Raw genomic sequence first — 24,971 nt, 5'->3', positions numbered from 1 at the left:
CTGCTCCAGGGGTGGAAACACAGTCCCACCATCTGCCATGGACTGATCCAGGCTGCACTAGAGAAGGGTGAGTCTCCAGAACACCTGCAGTACATCAATGACATCATTGTATGGGGAACATGGCAGAAGAAGTCTTTGAGAAAGGAGAGAAGATAATCCAGATTCTCCTAAAAGCTGGGTTTACCATCAGAGTAAGGTCAGGGGACCTGTCCAAGAAATACAGTTCCTGGGAATAAAGTGGCAGGACGGACATCATCAGGTCCCAACAGAAGTCATCAATAAAATCACAGCAATGTCTCCACCAACCAGTAAGAAGGAAACGCAAACTTTCCTGGGTGCATTAGATTTCTGGAGGATGCGCATCCCAGAATACAGACAGATTGTAAATCCTCTCTACTTCATAACATGCAAAAAGAACGATTTCCATTGGGACCCTGAACAGCAACAAGACTTTGATTAGATTAAACAGGAGATTGCTCATGCTGTAGCCCTTGGGTCAGTCAGGACAGGACCAGAGGTGAAGAATGTGCTCCATTCTGCAGCCAGGGACAATGGTCCTTCTTGAAGCCTCTGGTAGAAGGTGCCTGGGGACAACTGAGGTCGACCACTTGGATTCTGGAGCCAAAGCTACCGAGGGTCTGAGGCCAACTACACTCCCCAACAGAGGAGATTCTAGCAGTCTATGAAGGAGTTCAAGCTGCCTCAGAAGTGATTGGCATGGAAGCACAGCTTCTCCTGGCACCCTGACTACCAGTGCTGGGGTGGATGTTCAAGGGAAAGGTTCCTTCCATGCATCATGCCACTGACGTAACATAGAGTAAGTGGATTGCCTTGATCATGCATCACGCCAGAATCAGGAACATGAATCTTGGAAATAATTACATATTGACCTGAAGGCGAGAATATTGGTCTGGCAGATATGGATATGGAGAGACCTGGCAGATTGATTACATCACAACTCACCAAGGTAAGCGCTATGTGTTCACCATGGTGGAAGCAACCACTGAATGGTTGGAAACGTACTCTGTGGCTCACACTACTCCCTGGAACAGCATCCTGGGCCTTGAAAAACAAGTCCTGTGGTGAAATGGCACCCTAGAACAAATTCGGTCAGAAAATGGGACTCATTTCAAGAATAGTCTAGTTGCCACTTGAGCTAAGGAGCATGGTATTGAGTGGATGTATCATATGCCGTATCATGCACCAGCCACTGGGAAGGTTGAACGGTGTAATGGAGTGCTGAAAACTATTTTGAAGGCATTGGGCAGGGGGACTTTCAAGCATTGGGATCAGCATTTAGCAAAGGCTACTTGGTTAGTCAACACTAGAGGCTCCATCAATCGAGCCAACCCTGCCCAATCAGAGCCCCTTCACACTGTAGATGAAGTCTTCATAGTACACCTGCGAGATATGTTAGGAAAAACGGTTTGGATTAGTCCTGCCTCAAGCAAAAACAAACCCATTCATGGGATTCTTTTTGCTCAAGGATTGGGTTGCACTTGGTGGGTGATGCAGAAAGATGGAGAAATACGATGTATACCTCCAGGGGACCTAATATTTGGGTAAACTGTCCATAACACTGTGCCTGTATGTATATATTTGTAAATGTGTATATAATTGGAGTAATCTATGCATGTGTATAGTTGGAAAGATCAAATCCAATGTAGTATGATGGAATGAAAAAATTTGGGGTGGATAATATTATGGTTTAGTTAAATTTCTGGGACACCCCCAGGGTGGGGGATAGGCAGGGAAGGAAGAAAGGGTCCTGCCTGGAAAAATACTGTGAGAACTTAAGAGAATAAAGCTGTTGGCCCGATGGGAACTCACTATCTTTGGTTCCTGGTTCTGCAGCTGAGAGGGAGTCCCCAGTTGCTGCTTCCCTGGAACTACCCTGCACCCCAGTTTTTGCTGTTCCCGTACTGGTCAGGAGCCCTCCTATTCTTCATGGTTGCAGGTCAAGGGAGCGTGTGGTGAGCCCAGTAGAATACCTCATAATTTCAAAAAAATTCGTAATTTAGGGGGAGAGGTTTCTGTTCCATTAGAGGTCCTGCCTCCTGGGACACATTGTCAATAAACCAAGACACCTACTGATGTTTATCCTCTGCCTGTTTTGAGAAGTAGGATTCCTATGAAGAGATAACACTTTCTCACAGACATGCTTGAGGACCCTGCTGGGCAAGACAGAGACCATAAAAGCACAGGGGAGAACAAAGCCTTGAAGTAATGTGCATGCGCCAGGTCTGTTTTTATGTAGAGACCAGGAACGGTCCCCTTGTGCAGTTTTTCTGCCCGCTGCTTCCTAGCAGTGTAATGTCCTTGTCTGCCAGCAAATAATGGAATAAATCTTTTCTTCACACTGTAGTTGTGGTTAATGACCATCTTGATTAACCTGCATCTATCAATTCTTATAATAGGTTTCTCATTTTCTATGTAAATTAATTATCATGTGCAGTCCATTCTTTCAGACCTTTCTGGAAATGGGTCGGAGGGTTTTGAGGGTTTTGGTTGGTGTGGAACAATGGATAGGGTTAAAAATTAGAGGAGACTAAAAATTAGAGGGTAAAATGCAGTTGCTGCTCCCTGGATGGAACACAGTTGACATGCTCCACAAAGGTTAGTACTTATGACTAAAGTCACTCAAGATCCACCTAAACTTAAAGAAATAATGTAAAAGTAAGTTGGAAATCAGAAGAAATTGGAGGAAGACTCCACTGAAACTGTTGGGATCGTTGACAGGCTGAACCTGCCTCCCCCCCCGATAAGGAGGTCTACTCGGTAAGAACCTTATTCTATGCACAGTGAATTCTACTTTTAGGACTAGAACTTGTGCTTGCTCTGTAGTATATTTGTACATTGCTTTGTATTACAGTTCATGTTTGTGCTTGCTTTGTAGTATTAGTAGACTGCTTTAAATATGTTTTTGCAGTCAGACACTATCACCGATAACCTACGAACCTTATGAACCTGTCGCAATTTGTATTAATAAAGAGTGTTATTCCGTAAACTGTTAGAGTCCTTTATAAGGTGCTAGCAGTTGCCAGGGGCAGATAACACTTTTACAGGACCTGTTGAGGGGTCTCCATGCCATGACGCAGTCCCCCCAAAAAGGGCAGTCAAATCACCCTCTGATCCTGTGAATCTGTTGGTGAAGGGTTCCCCCCTTACAGGATGCTGACAGGTTGGTCAGGTGTAAGGGTCTTGACTTCCCTAGGGCACTGACAGACAAATAAATTACTGAGGGTCAAGAAAATCTCCCCTCTTTAAGGGTTGGGTAACCCCCCCCTTTCATGTGACAGTTGGTCTTGATCCCCCCTACAGTCCATGCCCACTTCTTGGCCTCATTCCTGCACTTGTGCTGTGCTGTGTTGTGCTTATGTCCAGGAACTAGAATAAGGATGTTTGTCCCAGAAAAGTACTGCCCTACCTTCATATGACCCCTTTTCCAGCCACATCTTGCTCTTTCTTACAGTGTGTTATTACCAACAATAGTTGGTTGTTATTACCAGTGATCCTTGGTTGGCTCCACAGCCATCCAGCTATCGGTGTTGGACATACACGTTAGCCCCTTCTGGGATTCTACACCCTTTACACTGTTTAAATCATAGAATCATAGAATCGGGTTGGAAGGGACCTCTGAGATCATCAAGTTCAACCCTTGATCCACTACCGCTGTGGTTGCTATACCATGGCACTAAGTGCCACATCCAGTCTTATCTTAAAAACCTCCAGGGACGGAGAATCCACCACCTCCCTGGGCAACCCATTCCAATGCCTGATTACCCTCTCTGTAAATGTTCCTTTCCTTGTTTCATTCAAAGGACTGTGGAGTTTTTAGTCACGACTTTCATTTCAGAATAATATATCATTGGTTATTTTTTGCTGGGATTACATTTTGGATGAATACTACATGTACTACATCTACTAAACCCAAGTCTTTGGTTTATTTCTGTAGGGGCATGTAACAGAAAGGTCACAGTTACCAATACTGTGAGCATAGATAAGACAGATATTTTTAGGTAGGTCATTTTTCAGATAGGACTGTACTTCACCTGTACTTCATAGACTTCAGTTTGAGAGGGGAAGGACCCCAGTGTCTTTTCATAATATAAGACAAAGGGAAAATATCTTGTGGAGAAAGTGGTTTGTCTCCAAAGAATGCTATTTTTAAAAAATTGTTCCTTGTTAACTGCATATATGTTCACTTATCTTTCAGAAGAATGAAGAAATAGATATTCCATTTGGAATTTAGGTATCTATCAGAAAGTTCTCAGTTATGAGCAATAGATTTTTAAATTAAAATAAATCATCATGGCTAGGTTTCGCGAACGAAGATTTGGGAAGGCACTATCCACATTTGCTACAGGCACGCTGGTGGTTTATGAGGCCAATACGTGACAGACATATCCGATTGCAAAAGGCACAGCAGAAAGACTCCTTAGATGGTGTATTCTGCAAGACACGGTTCTTTCTGCGTTGCCTTTTTTCCTCGAGAGTGATCCTGCATGTGTTCTCGAAGGAGACAGTTGCGTTATAGATGGCGTGTCTCCAGGCCTCCTGATTTGATGCCAGAGTAGACCAATTATGGTGATCAATAAGGCCAAGGTTGAGATGTTGTTTCAGGGAGTCCTTGTATCTTTTCTTTGGGGCTCCTCTCTTGCGGCAGCCAGTGGCAAGTTCACCATAAAGCAAGATCTTAGGGAGGCAGTGGTCCTTCATCCTTGAGACGTGCCCTGCCCATCACAGCTGCGTTCTCAACAACATGGTCTCAATACTTGTGACAGTTGCTTGCTCTAGTACAGATGTATTGGTCACATAATCTGACCAGCGGATGTTAAGGATTGTACGGAGGCAGCGTTGATGGAAGCGTTCTAGGAGACACAGGTGGTGGCGGTAGATGACCCATGATTCGGAACCATATAAGAGAGTAGACAACACTATGGCTTTGTAAACACTGATCTTGGTGCTTTTCTTCAAGTGTTTATTACACCATACTCTTTTGTGGAGTTTTCCAAAAGCACTATATGCCTTTGCTAACCTGTTGTCTATCTTTCCGTCGATCTTACCGTCTGAGGAGATGAGGTTACCGAGGTAATTAAACTGTTGGACTGATTTGAGCTCTGATTGGCCAATGGTGATGTGGGGATGATGGGGGACTTCCTGAGGTGCAGGTTGATGGAGGACCTCTGTCTTCTTTAAGCTGACTTCCAGCCCAAAGAGCTCAGCAGTGTCTGCAAAGTAGGATGTTAAACGCTGCAGGGCTGCTTCTGTGTGGGCAACAAGGGCGGCGTCATCAGCATAAAGCAGTTCCCGGACAAGATGGTTTAAGGTCTTGGTGTGGGCCTTCAGTCGCCTTAGATTGAATAGACTTCCATCAGTATGATATCGAATGTAGATACCGTCCTGATCATTGAGGTCTGCTGTGGCCCTTTGGAGCATCATACTAAAGAAGACAGTGAATAGGGTTGGAGCAAGAACGCAGCCTTGTTTCACACCATTCTTAATTAAAAAGGGCTCAGAAAGTGTGTTGCCATATCTGACTTGGTCATGCTGATCCTCATGGAGTGAGATGATCATTTTAAGGAACTTGGGGGGACAACCTAAATGTTCCAAAATCTGCCACAGACCTTTTCTGCTCACAGTATCAAAAGCCTTGGTGAGGTCAACAAAGGTTACATAGAGACCTTTGTTCTGTTCCCTACACTTCTCTTGCAGTTGTCTGAGGACAAATACCATGTCTGTGGTGCTCCTGTTGGCTCTGAAACCACACTGACTTTCAGGAAGAATTCCTTCTGCTATAGTGGGTATTAGTCTGTTCAAGAGTATTCTTGCCAGGATTTTGCCAGCAATGGAGAGCAGAGTAATACCACGATAGTTTGAGCAATCTGATTTAATACCTTTCTTCTTATACAAAGTGATGATGACTTTTTCACGAAGGTCTGATAGTAGTTCACCGAGCTCCCAACAGCGCACCACAAACTCGTGAAATTTGGTGTGGAGTGCAAGGCCCCCATGTTTCCAGACTTCAGGTGGAATTCCATCAACCCCAGTTGCCTTGCCGATTTTCACCTGCTGTATGGTCTTGAGGGTTTCTCCTAAAGTGGGGGCAGTATCCAATTCATATTTTACTGGTTGTTGTGTGATAGACTGAATTGCTGAATCTTGGACTACACGGTTGGTACTGAAAAGAGTCTGAAAGTGTTCAGACCATCGATTCAGAATGGAGGTTTTATCTGTTAGAAGGGTTTGACCATCAGTGCTGAGTAGAGGGCTTTGTACCTGGTATGTAGGCTCGTATGTTGTTTTCAAGGCCTCATAGAAACCTTTGTGATCACCTGTATCTGCGCATAATTGAGTTTTTTCAGCTAGATCGATCCACCACTTGTTCTGGATGTCACGGAGTTTCTGTTGGAGCTTGTTGCATGCAAGACAAAAGGTTGTTTTTCTTGCGTGACAGGATGGCAGTGCAAGGTGTGCTTGGTGGGCGGTTCTCTTCTTCCTCAACAAGTCTTGGATTGCTTGGTTGTTTTCGTCAAACCAGTCCTTGTTCTTCTTGAGGGAGAACCCTAAGGATTCTTCAGAGGATTGCAGGATGCTGTTTTTAATATGGTGCCAGATTGTTTCAGGAGAGGAATCTGCAGAAGCTGTGGGAATGTTTTCGAACTTAGTTTGAAGGTTTGCCTGGAAACTGTCTCTTACTGTGGTTGATTGGAGATTGTTAACTTGGAGTCTTCTCCTTGGGATGTTGCCCCTTTTTGGTTTGAATTTGAGCTTGAAATTGAGTTTACAGCGCACAAGCCGATGGTCTGTTTAGGATTCTGCGCTGGGCATCACGCGGGTATGGTGGACATCATGGGCATCTCTCTGTGCACCAAGACATAATCGATGAGGTGCCAATGCTTAGAACGGGGGTGCATCCGGGTTGTCTTCAGACTATCTTTCTGCTGAAAGATAGTATTAGTGACGGTGAGTTGTTGCTCTGCACAGAATTCTAGCAGAAGTCGACCATTATCGTTGCAGTTTCCAACACCATGCTTGCCTAATATTCCTTTCCAGGTTTCAAAATTCTTGCCTACTCTGGCGTTGAAATCACCAAGGATAATGATCTTATCGTCTGCAGGAACCTTTTGGGTAAGGAGGTGCAGGTCAGTGTAAAATTTATCTTTTTCAGCAGGGTCAACTTGGAGTGTTGGGGCATATATACTAAAGATGACAACATGTTGCTTGTTGTTTAGTGGAAGGCGTAGGGAGATAATGCGGTCAGAGTGACCTGTCGGCAGATTTTCGAGTTTAGGAACAATGGAGTTTTTGATCATCACGCCCGGGGGCACAACCGCGCGGGAAAGGTTCCCGGTAGCCCGGGGGCCCCGGTCACGAGGCACGGGAAACCCCCCCAGCAGGGGGTCCCGCCCCCGGAGCGCGGGAAAGGCTCCCGGCAGCCCGGGGGACCCGGTCACGAGGCACGGGAAGCCCCGCCAGCCTAAAATAAATAATAACAGCAATATATGTTGCTAATATTATTTCTTCCTTTGCAGATATTTATAAACAACAAGTGGCATGATTCAGTCAGCGGTAAAAAAATTCAAATCTTTAACCCTGCAAACAAAGGGGAAATATGTCAGATTGAAGAAGGTGATAAGGTAGGGTTTTCTTTCTTGCTTTTAACCTTAGCTTTGAATTTAATTCTGTATCTTAAAATCAGGAAGACAAACGACATTCTGTGTTGATGTAAAATAGTACCTCAGACATATCTACTTCTTTATATATACATTCTGAAGACCTAGTGTTATAGGTTATAAATCTGAGAGAGGAATTTTCCTTTCCCTGTTTCCCTGTAAGAGAAACAGAGTTTCGAATAGGGAAGGGGGAAGGGAGGTAATTAGCCTTACAAAGGAACTAGCTCGCCAGACTGCATTCCTCGCTGATGGACCATCAGAGAGGCTGGGGAGAGAGGGGGTGGCTGGTTCTGTTCAGAGGGGAGAGGGGCAGATAGTTGGGTCCTCTTTTGAGGACGGAGACAGGGTCTGTGTTTGGGGCATTTGGAGAGAAGACCTGGAAGCCTTTTTGTTTGGTTTCCTGTCCTGGTCAGCCCTGACTGCTGGCTTCAGCTTGCCTGCGAGCTGTCTTTTGTCTCCAGCCCGGACCTGGTGTGAGTTTTTTTGCGGCGCCATCAACTGAGAACCACAGTGAGTCCTGTTGGGGGGCAAACTGCTTTTCCTTACCCCTTTCCTTCCATTGGGGGAGAGGAGGGTCCCCTATCTTCTTTTCGGCTCCTCCTGTGACCCGAGACCAACCCCCCAGACCCCTCTCCCCGTGTGGTGATCACCAGAGCCCAACAGCGCCCCCTGCAGACCACGACAGAGAACTGCAGGTCCTACACCTCCAGCAATCCAACAGGGCCCCCTGCAGACCACGATTAGGACTGCGCTAAAGGACAGAGAAGTATTCATTTAGACTTTTTTTTTTTGTTTTGTTGGTTTTTTTTCTAGGATTGTTGACTGGTTTTTTTGTGTTTTGTTACTGTTTTTGCCAACATACATATATCTTTTAATAAAGGGTTGTTATTTCTTCTGGTTTTTTGCACACTTCCTCAATTAAAGCCCCTTAATTTTGAATTTACAATTGCTGAGAGAGAGAAGTTTGGTCTATCTCATAACTCATCCTCTTTAGCAAACATTCCAGTCCCATCAGACTGAGACACCTAGTGCTTAGCTTTTTTTAATAAACCTTAGTGTTATACATAAAATGGCACAGGAAAACTATACTTAAGACCTTACTCATCCAAGGTTATGAGGAAATAATCTTTGTCATATTTATTAATTATATTTTTTATCTGCAATCATTGATAAGGGCATCTAGTAGCTTTACTGTTTTTTTAGCTAGCTTTTCCTGTCTTTTCCTCACATGGTCATGCAATCTGTTCATAACACATATTACATAAGGTCTTTCACTACAGATAGCATAATAAAGTGGACAAACACTCAACTCTGTTGGTATTTTCCCATGATAGGTAAAATGAGAAAATGTTAAGGGAATTATGACCACCCACATTTACAGCTGTGAATTTCTCAGTACTGTGCTCTTCCACAGCTTGATTTTCCAAAAACTATGTTGGAACATAGTCCTAAAAAGACTCTGGAGGTGAAAGTCACCTATCAAATAGAGATTAATTCCACTAAAACTGATTTCTTTCCTGCATGTTGATGTGATCAATTTAAGCAGAGGACTAAAGAAGTTCTTGACAAACATAAACAAACATTCCTTTTGAATGAATATGCCACTTTGACATGCACAATCTATGTGGTCAGATGGGGTCCACGCAAGGGTACTGAGGGAGATGGTGGATGAGCTCTCCATAGAATAGAATCATCAAGGTTGGAAGAGACCTTTAAGATCATCAAGTCCAACCATCAACCCAGCACTACCACTGTAACCCCTAAACCACTAAACCACATCACCCAGCACCAGATCCAGATGCCTCTTAAACACCTCATGGGATGGTGACTCCACCACCTCCCTGGGCAGCCTATTGCAATGCCTGACCACTCCAACAGTGGAGATTTTTCTTGTATCTAATCTGAATCTCCCCGCCTCAGCTTAAGGTCATTTCCTCTGGTTCTCTCACTGTAGGCATGGTAGAAGAGACCAGTCCCCACCTCACTACAACCTCCTTTCAGGTAGTTGTAGTGATGAGGTCCTCCCTGAACCTCCTTTTCTCAAGACTAAGTAAACTCTGCTCTCTCAGCCATTTCTCATAGGACATGTTTTCTAAACCTTTAACAAGCCTTGTTGCCCTTTGCTGGACATGCTTCAGCACCTCAATGTCCTTTTTAAAGTGAGGGGCACAAAACTGAATACAATATTCAAGATGCAGCCTCACCAATGCCAAGTACAGCAGGATGATCACTTCTCTAGTCCTGCTGGCTACACTATTCTTGATACAGGCCAAGATGCCATTGGCCTTCTTGGTCACCTGGGCACACTTCTGGCTCATATTGAGCTGGATGTTCACCAGCACTCCCAAGTCCCTTTCTGCCGAACAGCTCTCGAGCCACTCCTCCCCCAACCTGTATTGTTGCATGGGGTTGCTGCCACCCAAGTGCAGGACCCGGCACTTTGCCTTATTGAACCTCGTGCAATTGTCCTTAGCCCACTGATCTAGTCTGTCCAGGTCTCTCTGTAGAGCCTTCCTACCCTCAAGCAGATCAACACTCCCACCCAACTTAGTCGTCTGCAAATTTACTGAGGGTGCACTTGATCCCCACATCCAGATCATCAATAAAGATGTTAAACAGGACCAACCCCAAAACTGAGCCCTGAGAAACACCATTAGCAACTGGCCACCATCTGGATTTAGCTCCATTCACCCCAACTCTCTGGGCCTGGCCATCCATCCAGTTTTTTATCCATCAGAGTCCACCCATCCAAGTTGAACTGCTGCATCTGCCCTGACTGATGTGCTCGCACTGTTTGCTCACTCTGTTTGCTGTGCTCCTGGTTGCTCATGCTCCCTAGAGTCGTTTAAATCTCCCATGCTGCTCCCTGCTCCTCCCCCTCCTTGCCTGATTGGCTGCTGTGAACTTTTGGGTATGGACATGATTCTGGGCTGTTGTTTGGGAGTCCCTGAACACAGGAACCCCTCTGTACAGCCTGATCTAAAATTCACCCTTAAAACTTACCTCAGTCGTCGCTGTTGTCACTGCTGTTGCTTTGCTTACTGACCCCTCCAATCATTTACTAGCAGTCTTGGCTAACTGGGGAGGTCCCAGTTGACTGGAAGTTAGCAAACGTGATGCCCATCTACAAGAAGGACTGGAAGGAGGACCTGGGGAACTGCCAGTCTGACCTTGGTGCCATGGAAGGTCATAGAACAGATCATTCTGAGTGCCATTATGGGGCACGTGCAGGACAACCAGGGGATCAGGCTCAGTCAGCATGGGTTTATGAAAAGCAGGTCGTGTTTGACCAACCTGATCTCCTTATTTAACAAGGTGACCCGCTTAGTGGACGAAGGAAAAACTGTAGATGTTGTCTGCCTAGACTTTAGTAAAGCCTTTGATACTGCTTCCCACAGCATTCTTCTGGAGAAATTGGCTGCTCATGACTGGATAAAAAACTGGCTGGATGGTGAGACCCAGAGAGTGCTGGCCAGTCACAAGTGGGGTTCCCCAGGGCTCAATACTGGGGCCAGTTCTGTGTCCAAACAAGAGGAATGAAACTGGTGAAGGGTCTAGAGAATAAGTCTTATGAAGAGAGACTGAGGGAGCTGGGGTTGTTTAGCCTGGAATAAAGGAGGTTCGGGGAGACCTTATCGTCTTCTACAACTACCTGAAAGGAGGTTGTACTGAGGTGGGTGTTGGTCTCTTCTCCCAAGTAGCAAGTGATAGGAAGAGAGGAAACGACCTCACATTGTGTCAGGGTAGGTTTAGATTGGATATTAAGAAATATTTTTTCACTGAAAGGGTTATCACGTATTGGAACGGGCTGCCCAGGGAAGTGGTTGAGTCACCATCCCTGGAGGTATTTAAAAGACATGCAGATGTGGCACTTGGGGACATGGTTTAGTGGTGGACTTGATAGTGTTAGGTTTACAGTTGGACCTGATGGTCTTAAAGGTCTTTTCCAACGTAAATGAATCTATGATTCTATGCTTCTATGAAAACTGGCAACCAAATAAATATTTGGATGAACTCTGAGAATGTAAGTCTGAGAAGTGCATGTTCTATTTCTAGTTGACAGTTAGAATGATAACTGGGTGTCATGGTTTAGCCCCAACCAGCAGCCAAGTCCCACGCAGCCACTCGTTCACTCCCCCACCAGTGGGACCAGAGAGAGAATTGGAAGGGTAAAAGCTAGAAAAGTCATGGGTTGAGATAAAGACAATTTAATAGGGAAACCAAAAGCTGCATATGCAAGCAAAGAAAACAAGGAATGTATTCACTGCTTCCCATGGGCAGGCAGGTGTTCAGCCACCTCCAGGAAAGCAGGACCCCATCACACATAACGATTACTTGAGAAGACAAACGTCATCACTTCAAATGCCCCCTTTCCTCCTTTTCCCCCCCACTTTATATACTGAGCATGATGCCATATGATATGGAATATGCCTTTGGTCACTTTGGGTCACCTGTCCCAGCCATGTCTCCTCCCAACCTCCCATGTACCCCCAGCTTCCTTGCTAGCGTGGCAGTACAAAAAGCAGAAGAGGCCTTGGCTCTGTGTAAACCTGCCCAGCAATAACAAAAACATCTCTGTTACCAACCCTGTGTTCAGCACAAATCCAAAACACAGCCCCATACCAGCCACTGTGAAGAAAATGAACTCTACCCCAGCCAAAACCAGCACACTGGTCTTGAAAATAATATAGGTTTTATAATTAATGCTTTGGTTCATGCAAATATTTATCTGCTTTTCTATACTTTCCCTTCCAGACTGAATTCTGTGAGGAGCAAGGAAAGTGTGACAATGACCTGAGCTGGGCTGGTGTCAGTGCCCAATGATCAATTGTGTTGCTTCTCCTGTCCTGAGTACCCATCCCGATGGAATGGAGCCCAAGGTCTGGAGAAACGGGAAAATGGGATCTGTGAAAGCGTATGAAATAGTCAGATATGGGATTCCAGTATGATGCAAATGGTATGGAATAAGGGGTGGAGATTGTATTGGGTCTGGTTGAGATGGTGTTCATTTCCCCATGCAGTGCTGTGCTTTGCATTGGGAGCTAGAAAGGTGTGATAACACACCAGTGTTTTGGCTACTGCTGAGAGCAGCATCAACACTGTAACATTCCTTTGTCAATCAAGGGCAAGATCCTGGGAGGGGACACAACCAGACCAGCTTACCCAAACTAACCAGAGGGATATTCCATACCATATGACGTCAGCTCAGATATAAAAGCTAAGGAAAGGAGAAGGAAGAGGGGGCATTTGTGGTTTACAATGGTTTCCTGCTGAGAAACTGTTATGCATACTGAAGCCCTGCTTCCCGGGAAGTGGTCAGACATCACTTGCTAATGGGAAGTAGAAAATAAACCTTGTTATTTTCCACTTCATTCGTGTGCATGTAAACTTTCACCTTTGCTTTAGAAAACTGCCTTGTCTTAACCTACAAGTCATTTTCCATCTTATTCTCTCTCCTCTGTCTGGTTGGGAAGGGAAGTGATAGAGTGGCTTGGTGGGCACCTGATATCCAGCCAAGGTCAACCAAACAGTCTTTTTGGCACCCGAACTTGGGGCAAGACAAAAGCAGTTACATATATATATATTGCATGCTATTGTAATAGTAGCTATTGAATAGCAAGCTCCTGTGCAGGACACAGTGTTTGTCAGTTGCACTGCTTATCTCTTTATTTTGCTGAGTTTGGGAACATACTAATATAAACAATGGTTCCGTGTTTGCCCTTACACTGACAGGAGTGTCATGCTGGGGGAGATATCATCTGGGGATGATAGAGGAATACACCCTCCCCTCCCTGCCCAAGATGGATATGAATGGCTTTATAATGAAGTCTCCCATGGTCTTTGTTCATCCTTATGTAAGCTGTTTAATACTGTTAATATTACTAATACTGTTGGTATGCTATGGAGTTCGTGGAATCTGGTGTTATCCAGGTGTAAGAGAAAACAAACTTTGAGTGAAGATATATTGAAATGTGCCCTGAGTGGCAGGGTGTGTGGAGGGATTTGGGCAGGTTACTAGGGTGGTTGACACCTCCCATTACCTGGGCAGGTTACTAGGGTGGTTGACACCTCCCATTACCTGGGATTTCACACCTGAACAGGTATTCAACTCTGGCAAACTGAAACATCACCTGATGGAAGGGTGCCTTGCCTACCCCGATCAAAACCAGCAGCTTCTCACCCTATACTGAGGCCTAACCCATGCTTATCGAGCCATAGTTCACTACTCTCAGAGGACTGTAGTGGAGGCAGGGACCCAAACTGCATTGGAGGACATGATGGGTGAGATAGGCACTCAAACCATGAGAACTACAGTAATTGCCCCAGTAGTGAAAAGGAAAAAAGGGATAAGGCAAGCTACAGGTCCATATCATCAATTAGTAAGGGAGGAAGAAGAAGAAGTCCCTCCTGGACTTCTGCAGGGCAGATTTCGGTCTACTCAGAAGACTGGTTCAGATGGTACCTTGGGAAATAGCCCTTGAAAACAAAGGGGTCCAGGAGGGATGGACATGCTTCAAGAAGCAAGTCTTGAACACACAGGAGCAGGTTGCCCCAGTGTGACAAAAGGCAAACCGGCGGGGAAGACAGCCAGCCTGGTTGAACAGGGAGATTTTAAAGAAAATTAGGGGAAAAAAGAGAGCTTACCAACTATGGAAAAAAATCCTGGCTACTCATGAAGAGTTTAGGAATATAGTTAGGTCATGTAGAAAGAAAATTAGTGAGAAAAAGGCACACTTTGAACTTAATCTAGCCACTTCTGTTAGGGATAACAAGAAGTGCTTCTACAAATACATCAATAGAAAAAGGAGGGGCAAGGAAAACCTCCATTTTTTGTTGGACATGGGGGGGAAAGTAGTCACCAAAGATGAGGAAAAGGTTGAGGTACTTAACACCTTCTTTGCCTCAGCTTTCAATAGTAAGACAGGTTGTCCTCAGGACAACTGGTCTCTGGAGCTGGTAGACAAAGACAGGAAGCTGAATAGCCCCCCTGTAATCCAGGAGGGAACAGTTTGCGATCTGCTGAGCCACTTGGATTCTCACAAGTCTATGGGACCAGATGGGATCCATCCTAGGGCTCAGCAAGCTGCTCTCCATCATTTACCAACAGTCCTGGTTCACTGGGGAGGTCTCAGATGATTGGAAGTTGGCAAATGTCATGCCCATCCACAAAAAGGGTTGCAAGGAGAACCCGGGAAATTACAGGCCTGTCAACCTGACCTCAGTGCCTGGCAAGGTTATGGAGCAGATCATGCTAAGTGCAATCCCACAGCACCTACAGGATGGACAGGGGATCAGACCCAGCCAGCATGGGTTTAGGAAGGGCAGGTCCTGTCTGATCAACATGATCTTTTATGACCAGGTGACCCTCCTGGTGGATGAGGGGAAGGCTGTGGATGTGGTCTACTTGGACTTCAGCAAAGCCTTTGACACCGTCTCCCATAGCATTCTCCTGAAAAAGCTGGTAGCCCACGGTTTGGACAGGTACACTCTCTGCTGGGTTAAGAACTGGTTGGAGGGTCGGGGCCAGAGAGGGGTGGTGAATGGTGCTGCATCCAGTTGGCAGCTGGTCACTAGTGGTGTCCCCCAGGGATCAGTGTTGGGCCCAGTTCTATTTAATATTTTTATTGATGATCTGGATGAGGGGATTGAGTCCACCATTAGCAAATTTGCAGATGACACCAAGTTGGTGGGGAGTGTTGATCTGTCAGAAGGCAGGAGGGCTCTTCAGAGGGACCTGGACAAGTTGGAGAGATGGTCTGATTCCAACAGGATGAGGTTCAACAAGACCAAGTGCCAAGCCCTGCACTTTGGTCACAATAACCCCATGCAGCGCTACAGGTTGGGGACAGAGTGGCTGGAGAGCAACCAGGCAGAAAGGGACCTGGGAGTTTGGATTGACAGGAAGTTGAACATGAGCTAGCAGTGTGCCCAGGTGGTCAAGAAGGCCAATGGCATCCTGGCCTGTATCAGGAACAGTGTGGCCAACAGGTCCAGGGAAGTGATTCTTCCCCTGTACTCAGCACTGGTGAGGCCACACCTGGAGTACTGTGTCCAGTTCTGGGCCCCTCAGTTCAGGAAGGATATTGAGGTGCTGGAGTAGGTCCAGAGAGGAGCAACAAGGCTGGTGAAGGGACTCGAGCACAAGACCTATGAGGAGAGGATGAGGGAGCTGGGGTTGTTTAGTCTGGAGAAGAGGAAGCTCAGGGGAGACCTCATCACTCTCTACCATTACCTGAAAGGAGGTTGTAGCCAGGTGGGGGTTGGTCTCTTCTCCCAGGCAGCTATCAGTAGGACAAGAGGGCGTGATCTTAAGCTCTGCCAAGGGAAGTTTAGGTTAGATATTAGGAAGAAATGTTTTACAGAGAGAGTGATTGGGCATTGGAATGGGCTGCCCAGGGAGGTGGTGGATTCACCATCCCTGGAGGTTTTTTAAGATGAGACTGGATGTGGTACTTAGTGCCATGGTCTAGTAACCACAGCAGTGTTGGATCAAGGGTTGGATTTGATGATCTCGGAGGTCTTTTCCAACCCAGTTGATTTTATGATTCTATGTTTCTACCAATATGTTATAGAGTAAAGTACAAGATTTAGTCCTGAAATCAGCATTTAGCACGCATAGAATAAGTTTCTTACCCAGTAGGCGTCCCTGTGGTGGTGATGGTGGGGAAGAGCAGTTCAGTCCATCAACTGTTCCCAGCAGTTTCAGTGCAGTCTTCCTTTAATTTTTCCTTATTTCCAACTTACTTTAATATTATTTCTTTAGGTTTAGGTGGAACTTGAGTGACTCTAGTAACAAGCACTTAATTGGGTAGTAGTCCTTGGCATCTATCTCCCTTGGTGGACAGATACTGTATGGTCTTTGAACTACAAAGTATCACCATGTTCCCCTCCCTGCAGGATGTTTATGGAGGGAGGCCGTGGTGCATTCACGCTACTCCCCTCTTCCATTCCATCCCCTGTAGCAGGTGTTTATCATTTTTTAGGGAACCTTTGTGGGGCAGGTCGACAGTGTTCCATCTGGGGAGCAGCAGCTGCATTTTACCCTCTAATTCTTAGTCTCCTCTAATTTTTAACCCTATCCATTGCTCCACAGGGAGGGTGCTGGTCGCAGCCCACTGCAGGCCAGGAAAACTCAAAGGGTCTCACTTTGGACTGCTGTTTATAGGGTCACAAGAGAGTTGGTTTTAGTCATAGTAATTTTCCATCCTCTCTGATATGTGAGAGAGATAATGCTTACAGAAATGCTACAGGGCCAGTGATAATAAAGTCTGAGAGCAAACAGGAGGTTTGCCTTTCCCCTGAGGCCCAGTGCTGTCTGTGCACTGTGAGATTTTTTGTAAGTTTTTGGTGTTCTGGCCTCTGAAATAAATCTTTTTGAATCCTTTCTATGCCTTGGCATTTCTGGGGCAAGTACCTGTGTATATTTTACCTTACGATATTATTTTAATTAACAAACATAGCCAAGTAAAACCCCTATAAGAAGACAGAGCAAAAGCAGTGAGTAAATCATGGCTGCCTTGCCATAAAACAGTACAGAACATAGGAATAAACTTAAGACACAAAAATGGCAGTTCAGATACACAGTAAAACAAAAGTCAGACAGATAAATGCTCCCTCTTAGCATATTCCACATCATAGGATATATTCACAAATAGTAGCTGGTACAGTGCTGTGGTTTGAATTCAGTATGAGAATAATGCTGATAACACACTGATGTTTTGGTTGTTGCTGAGCAGTGCTTACCCTGAGTCAAGGACTTTTCAGTGTCTCATGCTCTGCCAGTAAGCAGGTGCACAAGAAGCTGTGAGGGAGCATGGCCAGGACAACTGACCCAAACTGGCCAAAGGGATATTCCATACCATAGAACATCATGCCGAGTATATTAACTGGGGGAAATTGGCCAGAAGGGGCCAATTGCTGCTTGGGAACCATCTAAGTAAGCATCAGTCAATGGAGTCACAGGCAGCCCAGTGGTGCCACAGTTGATATTGCCAATGCATTTTTCTCAGTCTCTTTGGCAGCAGAGTTCAGGCCAGTTTGTTTTCACTTGGAGGGGCGTCCAGTACACCTGGAATCAACTGCCCCAGAAGTGGAAACAAAGCACTACCATCTGCCATGGACTGATCCAGACTGCACCGAAACAGGGTGAAACTCTGGGACACCTGCAATACATTGATGATATCATTGTGTGGGGCAATACAGCAGAAATAGTTTTTCAGAAAAGGAAGAAAATAGTTCAAATCCTTCTGAAAGCTGGTTTTGCCATAAAACAGAGGAAGGTAAAGGGGCCTGCACAGGAGATCCAGCTTTTAGGAATAAAATGGCAAGATGGATGCAATCAGATCCCAACAGATGTAATTAACAAAATAACATTGATATCTCCATCAACTAACAAGAAAGAAACACAAGCCTTTTTAGGCATTGTGGGATTTTTGAGAATGCACATTCCAAATTACAATCTGATTGTCAGCCCCAACTACCAAGTGACCCAGGATAATAATGATTTCAAATGGGGCCCTGAACAATGACAAGCCTTTCAACAAATTAAACAGGAAATAGTTCATGCTGTAGCTCTCAGGCCAGTCCTGACAGGCCAAGATGCAAAAAATGTGCTCTACACTGCAGCTAAGGAGAATGGCCCGACCTGGAGCCTCTGGTAGAAAGCACAAGGGGAGAGTCAATCCCTCAAAATTCCGTTAGCTGTTTAGTCTTCTTTTCAAGGTAGAATTGCAGAAAAACACCTAAATCATGGGACATTTCAGCAATCTTTGACACCTTCGAAGATGTTACAGCTGCCTGTTATGTCAGCACAGGTGGATCCATTATGGCCCATCAGCAGAGATGAATATCTTCAGGCCATGTGTGTGAATTGTCCTGATGCTTCCCCCAAGGGGAGTTATCACAGATGAGTCATTTGTGTAAGGACAAAGAAACAACACCCAGCTCATAGCCTGAGGTGGCAGGTGTGCAGACCGTCAACACCTGGATTGTTTGAGTCGTCAGCATTCCAGTCTTTCACACTTGTGGATACATTCTTCTCCTAGGATAATAGTACCACCCTTATCTTAAATTCCCCACCACAGTCTAAATTAGTAGGCATATTTGGGGAAAAGAGAAAAGGTGGATACCAGAATCTCTGTGTAACCCAGGACAGACCTCTAAGATCATCGAGTCCAATCATTAACCTAGCACCTGCTGTGTTCACCACTGAACCATGTCCCCCAGTTCCACATCCACGCATTTTTGATCACTTCCAGGGATAATGATTCCACCACTTCCCTGGGAAGCTTGTTTCAATGCCTGACCACCCTTTCAGTGAAGAAATTCTTCTTTGTATCCAATGTAAACCTCGCCTGGCACAACTTGAGGCCATTTCCTCTCATCCTGTCAGTTGTTACCTGGGAGAGGAGACAGACACTCATCTTGCTACAATCTCCTTTCAGGCAGTTGTAGAGACTAATAAGGTCCTCCTTTTCTCCAGGCTAAACAACCCCAGTTCCCTCAGCTGCTCTTCATAAGATTTGTGCTCCAGACTCTTCACTGGCTTTGTTGCCCTTCTCTGGACAAGCTCCAGCACCTCAGTGTCTTTCTTGTAGTGAGAGGCCCAAAAATGAACACAGGATTCGAGGTGCAGCCTCACCAGTGCCGAGTACATGCTATCCTGACAGTTCTAACAGTCCCCTTTTCACCCTTTGTAGCATATCTCTATCAGATGGTAAATTGGGATCCCATCCTGGCTCATTAGCTGGCATAAATAGCTCAGCTTAATATTATCAAAAGAATCAGACTGTGGCCACTTTTGGTCTGCGTCACCAAAGGTAGTCACTTCTGGCCAATTTTCCTGACAGTTCTATAGCTTGGGCTTTTGACAACCCACCTGATCCATCAACAGATTCTCAGTGTTGCAACAATTCATTAATCAGTGATGACTTCATTATACTTTGTCCTCCTCCCATTATTATAAAAAAATCACCTTACCACCAAACAAGATCCACACTACACTACTCCTGTGCCCGAGTATCTCGAGGTGAACTCACAGAACAGGAGGGCAGATTGTTGGGATCCAGGCAGTAGTGAGATGTTGGATTGAGTGAGTTGGCTAAATCCCAACTGGGTTGCCAAACTGTCACAAAAATTTCACAACTGTCCCATGCTGACTGAGGAGAGAGGCTTGGACACAAATATAGAACTGCAAGAGTAATTCTTTATTCATGTACATGAGGTGTCCCATTCAAATCAGGGCACCCTGAATGAGGTTTTACGCGATTCTTATAACTTTCAAACATTCAGGTACAACACGATTTGACCAATCACTACTTAACACACACACACACACAACTATTTTGAAAAGCAACTATAATTATATGTCGTCATCATCCACCTGCTTCTTTCTAGATCTAGGTATCCCTGCCCTGGAGTTGGTCCTGCTACAGTTACTTGTCTATGATGCCAGATAATGGGACGTTTTCACAGAGGTGTTTGGAGGGGCTAGGATGCTGACATTATCTCAGTAGTCCAGGGATATTCTTTCTTCTTTGTGGATGGTTTTAAGATTTTGAGAAACAAAAGGTCCTTATCTTCCACATGGGGGCTGTCCTTCTCCTCCTTGAAGTGAGCTGGGGTCCTTTAGTTATGCTGACTTAACAATGTTTATGCAATATACAATGTAAAATATATATCTCTTAAAAAGCTAATACAATTTCATGTTATAAAGACAAATTGGTACAACTGTTAGGAAATACAATTTCCCTAACAAAGCTCTTCCTGTTACTCTTGACATTTCTTGCAAGTCTCAACTCCAACAGAGCTTTAACTTTCCTGATACCATCCCTATATGGCTGGGCAATGTTTCTCAGTTTCTCCTCTGTAGCTTGTTTCTGCTTTCATCCTCTGCATACTGCTTTTATGTGTTGGAGTTTCATTATTAGTGCCTGTCCTAGTAAGAACAGCTGGGATCAGTTCATCACTGTGTGGGTGTAACCCAAACTGTGTATTCTACACCCTCCGTGTCATTTCCCAGAAACTGTTACCAATAAACCATTTGCAGCAGCTGCCCAGAGCACACCTGACCCCTCAGGCTATAAGCTGGGTGTTAAGAGGCCTGTGAGATAGGAGGGTGTTCCTGTCCTCACACCCACGAGTCACAATCACCCATTGTGGAACTCCCCGCCCTGGGGGAGGTGCTGGGCATTCCTGCCTGTGGGGGGAGATGGCAGGCCCATAGAACCCCTGGACCCCCTGGAAGTAGAGGAGCTTGAAGCGTTACAGGGTGTAAGACCGTTCCCTTGAGAAAAGTGAAGATAACTACACATTCCCATAGATACAGCCCTGAGTACTAGACAATACAAGGTCAGAGCTGCTTGGCAAATCGCAGGTGTTACATTCCGGAGTGTTTTGTGAGAACGTGTTTATAGTATGTGTGTGAGAAAGTAGAAGTTAGCACTTAATAAAAAGCTGCCTGCTATGCTGAGCAGGCAGACATCTCTTTGTCTCACCGTCTTAGTGTGTCTTGTGTGTCATTCTTCCCCCCTTCGGACCGAAGCCTTCGACAGATACCCAGCAACACCTGCCTGAACCTGAGGGTATATAATCTTGGGGTCTTGGGACTTCTGCTACCACTCGTGGGATCCAGAGGAGTACCAGAACCTCAACCGGACTGTGACCACCACTCTCAACCAGACTGAGACCATGTCATGGTTTGAAATTGGCCCCCCCTGAGAGGCTGGGAGGCTCAGAGGTGATTGGGTGCCAGGGCAGTGTTCCCTGGAGAGCCAATCACTGTCCATGTTGTTCGCTTATGCTCAAAATCATATATCACAGCCCCGGAAGCTGTTGGCAGTCTTAGTGTTGTGCTGTTGGTGTCTGCTGTGTGTAGGTGGAGAAGGCCAGGGGGTGGCTGGGTCCGACGGATTAGTGGGATGGGGGAGACCTCCAGGTCTTAGTCTGCTAGCCCATTACCTGCAAGGTGAATGCCCTTCCCCCCGCCCCAGCACGTGGTCCGCGACCCCGCAAGGAGCACACAGACCACCAGGGAGGGACGGATGAAAGAGGAAGTTTATTGTGGGGTAGGGGTTTATAAGGCTTTCAGGAGGGTCAAAAGGGGACCAATCACAAGTTCAGGGTCACATAGAAAAAAACAATCAGGTGAAGGGTCAACAGCCAATAGGAAGGGGTTAACAAAGGCCAATGGGAAACACCTCAGGACACCTTCCCAGGACACCTTGTATGGGAGCACAGGGGGTGTCGGGAAGAAGATCAATGACTGCAAAAAGGTAAAAGCCATTTTAAAACCTGTTTAAACCACATTAAAAGCTTCGGTTTCTATAACATTTGAACTATTTTCATTTTCTTCACTAGTCCATCTCTGACAGGACTTCTTCCATCCTGCATATGGCAAATCCATTGCCACATCTCCTCCTTTTCTGTTTTCTAAAGCTGGATATGCTTTTAATGATTGAGAGGTTCTGGCACAACTGAGTAAGCATGGAAAGACACACATAAAGAGAAACACTACGGAAAGTCCTAGTACGATAACTACAATAATTTTCTTAATAATGAAAGAGAGGCCTTTGAAGGGCAACCAGTTGAAAAAATCGTCAAAGGTCAGATGATCAACCTGCTTGATTTCATGAACTAAGGACTTAAGCTGATTAATCTGGGAGTGGATAGATTGGGAGTGATCAGAGAAGTTGAGGCAGCAGAGGCCTTCAAACTCCTGACACCCATGGCCATTTACTAAAAGGAGAAAATCTATTGCAGCACGATTTTGTAACAAGGCTTTGGGTATCTTGTAATAGATCATCAAGGGCAGCACTGGTGGCATTAGCTTCTTTTGCAAGCCAACATCCCATTCTGGTAAGGAGCGTTAAGGCTTTTGTGGAGCTGAGAACTGGAAGCATACCACTTAGAACGTTTTATGGTGTCGGACCAAAAATGCATGTTGGAATTGCATTCTGCTGTGAATTCACTCAAGGACTGCAGTTTTGCTAAAGGATGTTCTTCAGCTGAAGGTGGGGGTGCTACAGCCACAGGGACCTGTGCTGCTTTAGGTGGAGAAAGTGTTTTTGGTTGTGATGGATAGAAGTTAAGAGATGGGTATAAACCTTGGAATTGCCTGCACACTCTATGATGTGGGAAAGGTGAGGTTGTTTGAAGGTTAATGTTTCTTTTAGCACGATTTTTGGGAGGCCTTATAGGTAAAGATTTCATAAGGGTAGTTGGATTGTACAGTGTTAATTTTCCAAATGTGCAGGGGCCTCCAGCAACTAATCTAGGAATCATATTCCAGACTCTAAGTCCACAAATTAAAAAGACTCCTTTTGGAAGAATAACTGAATCAGGGGTAGCATGTATCTGGTAAGGAACCTCTTCCTTGCACCAGAAACTGAAGTTGGAATAAGGTCCATAAGAGGTGACATTAATTAATTCAGGAGGGGCAACATATTTGTTGTGAATGAAGTAAAAACAGAGAGGAGATATGATACTCCCCAAGATTTCTAATTCCTCAGGTCTCTGCCACTGATAGCTAAATGTCTGTCTGTCATGTGAAGTTTTTGCTGGTCTTGTGAGACAATCTAAGAATGGATTTTTAAACTGATCATGGTCATCACACCAGGGGATATATTGATTTCTAAAATCACCCCATTCTCTTGGCATCCAGGGGATTCCTACCAGACAGGTCTTAAAAGGGTGAGAGGGATCTAAGGTAGAGAGACAGATAGAGTCAGTATTCAGTGATTGTGCCAGGTTTAGCCAAACATTTTGGCCAGAGAGCATTACCCAATTTGGAATTGCTGGAGGAGGTGTGGCAAGGGCTCCTGACGTTGTCTTTCTGATTTGCTGGTGTTATGCTGCACGCAAAAAACAGGATTATCCCGAAGGTGATGCTGATGGGGGATCGCTTCCTGTAGTTGGTGCTGAATCCATTGTTGCTGGATCTGCTGCTGGTTGAGCTGGGAGGGAAACTTCTTGGTGGATTCTTACTAGTCTGGACGGTATCCATCTTGGACCTGTTCCTGTGGAGACGCAAGCATGCCCTCTTCCCCAAACAATTAGGGGGACAGGACTGAGCCATTCTCCTGTCAGGATATCCTTGTATTTTACCTTAGCTTCCCCCGTTTTTAATTTTCCAGCTCCAAAATGATGCCCAACAGGTGAAACATCCTCATGCAGCCTATTTAAAAAATTGAGGACATACAATACCTTGTTTAAACATTCTGATGGAGAGAGACCTACAGTTGTGGGGGGGGTTTTTTGGGTTTGTTTTTTTTAGTATATCTTTTAAAGATTTGTGAGTTCTCTCTACTATCCCTTGGCCCTGTGGAGAGTGCGAGAAGGCCTGGGTGATAGTGGGTTTCCATCTCTGTCAAATAGAGATCGACAGTCTAGAGCCCAATGTAGCCCTCTTTTACATCTGGGGCAAAGGCCTGGACAAATGTTTTTTTGAGAATTGGGGTTTTTAAAATGTGGGCAGTTAGCTTTCATATGACCTGGACGTTTGCAATTATGGCATATCACTTTGGAGCGGTCTAGGGCTGCTGCTAAAACTTGAGTCATTTTTTCTGCCATCTGCTGAGTTGCTTCTGCAATTTGGTTGCCTAATTGTGTATTAGCTTCAACTAACTGGTTTGACATTGAGCTTGGACTAGGTTATTTGCTAATTTATCATTAGGGCTAATATCTTTACAAGCCTTTACCATATCCATGGGGGTAGGGTCACGAAGGTTTCTGAGTATCTGCTGACACTGTGCATTTGAATTGGAGATAGCTAGCTTCAGAAATAGGGCATCTTGTGCTTCTTTCACCTTTATTTGTTTTTCTATAGATTCTTTTAATCGTTCTGCAAAGTCAATAAAAGATTCATCAGGCTTTTGAATTACATTATGGAAAGGTGGAGTTGTTTCAGAGGCATCAGCTACTGATTGTAGTGCCTGTAATGCCATTTTTCTGGTAGCAATTAAGTCTTGTTTTGGAATTTTGGTCTGATCTGTATTTGCAGCATATGGACCCTCACCAAAAAGCATTTGCATTGTAGTCTCTATAGGTCTACATGTAGTGGAACTAGTTTCATGAGCATATTTTCTAATTAAAGCTTTCCATTCATCTAAAAACAATGTTATTTGTACCTTATTTAGTAAGGATTGTAGAGGGCTGGCTAGCAAGACAGGGACATATGAATATAGCTAAAGCTATGGATGAGCTGTTAGAGTATAGAACACGGCCTGTCTAGGCCCGTGAGAAGATCTGGGATAGCAAGGCCATGGCAGGGCTATGGTGTTTTTGTGCCTGCTAGCT

General features: G+C 45.1%; 2 long non-coding RNA genes across 2 annotated transcripts in view; one reads left to right on the top strand and one right to left on the bottom strand.

Annotated features, from left to right (window-relative positions):
* The window catches only part of LOC113958798, a 175,284-nt gene that overhangs the window by 113,721 nt on the left and 36,592 nt on the right, over nucleotides 1–24,971 (top strand). The window contains exon 2 of the long non-coding RNA XR_003531629.1: nucleotides 12,171–12,183. This is a non-coding gene — a long non-coding RNA (uncharacterized LOC113958798). The remainder of the gene's footprint in view (nucleotides 1–12,170; nucleotides 12,184–24,971) is intronic.
* On the bottom strand, nucleotides 9,047–18,733 carry LOC113958801. Its single transcript, XR_003531632.1, has 3 exons — nucleotides 18,658–18,733; nucleotides 10,116–10,120; nucleotides 9,047–9,057 (listed from the first exon to the last, which is right to left on the bottom strand). It is a non-coding gene; the product is annotated as an uncharacterized LOC113958801 (long non-coding RNA).

This window comes from Corapipo altera, unplaced genomic scaffold (genome assembly GCF_003945725.1).
Source record: "Corapipo altera isolate COAL_440 unplaced genomic scaffold, ASM394572v1 61242, whole genome shotgun sequence".
Taxonomy (NCBI): Eukaryota; Metazoa; Chordata; class Aves; order Passeriformes; family Pipridae; genus Corapipo; species Corapipo altera.
The sequence above is the reverse complement of the archived record's forward strand: the minus strand, read 5'-3'. Positions and strand labels throughout refer to the sequence as shown.